Source organism: Octopus bimaculoides, chromosome 22 (genome assembly GCF_001194135.2).
Source record: "Octopus bimaculoides isolate UCB-OBI-ISO-001 chromosome 22, ASM119413v2, whole genome shotgun sequence".
NCBI classification, from domain to species: domain Eukaryota; kingdom Metazoa; phylum Mollusca; class Cephalopoda; order Octopoda; family Octopodidae; genus Octopus; species Octopus bimaculoides.
This window is the reverse complement of record NC_069002.1, coordinates 16,856,232-16,856,910: the sequence shown is the minus strand read 5'-3', so window position 1 is coordinate 16,856,910 and position 679 is coordinate 16,856,232.

Genomic DNA, 679 nt, shown 5'->3' with positions numbered 1-679 from the left:
TGATTGGAAAAAGAGGTTACATGAAAGGGAGGTTGAATGAAGGGGAGATAATTCATGGTGATCCCAACAAGAGGGAGTGCGCAAGCGTTGTGTGTGTGTATATGAGAATGGTATGTGTGTTCTTGTGAATGGGGGCGAATGAGTTTTATGTGTGTGCGTGTGTAACGTGTGTGTGTATGTGTGTATGTGTGTGTGTTGTGTGTAGCACGTAATGTGTGCTTTTTCACGTGGTGTGTGTACATATGCGTGTGTCATTGTGACCAAATAGTGTATGCATGTGTATAGTGTATGTATGTGGGTGAAAGTTATCTTTGTCAATCTGTGTTGCGTGTATTTATGCGTGTGGCGTGTGTGTGTGTGTATGTGTGTATATGTATATATTGTCTGTCTTCAGGTATTATGTGCTTGTGTGGATGTAAGAGTGTGCATGATGGCGTGTAGTGCGTGTACTGAGTTAAACAGTGTGTGGCTGCTCATATAGTGGTATGTGTGGTGACGCTATTGAAGATTGTGTGTGTGTGTGGATGATGGTGTGTGAGGATGTAGATGCTGAGAAGTGTGAGTGGAGTGGGAAGGTGTTGCGGGTGTGTGTGTAATGGTGTGTTAAGTGAGTGATGGGTGTGTGTATAGTGGTGCGTGTAGTTGAGAGTGCCGAGGTGGGGGTATTCTGGTGTGTAGG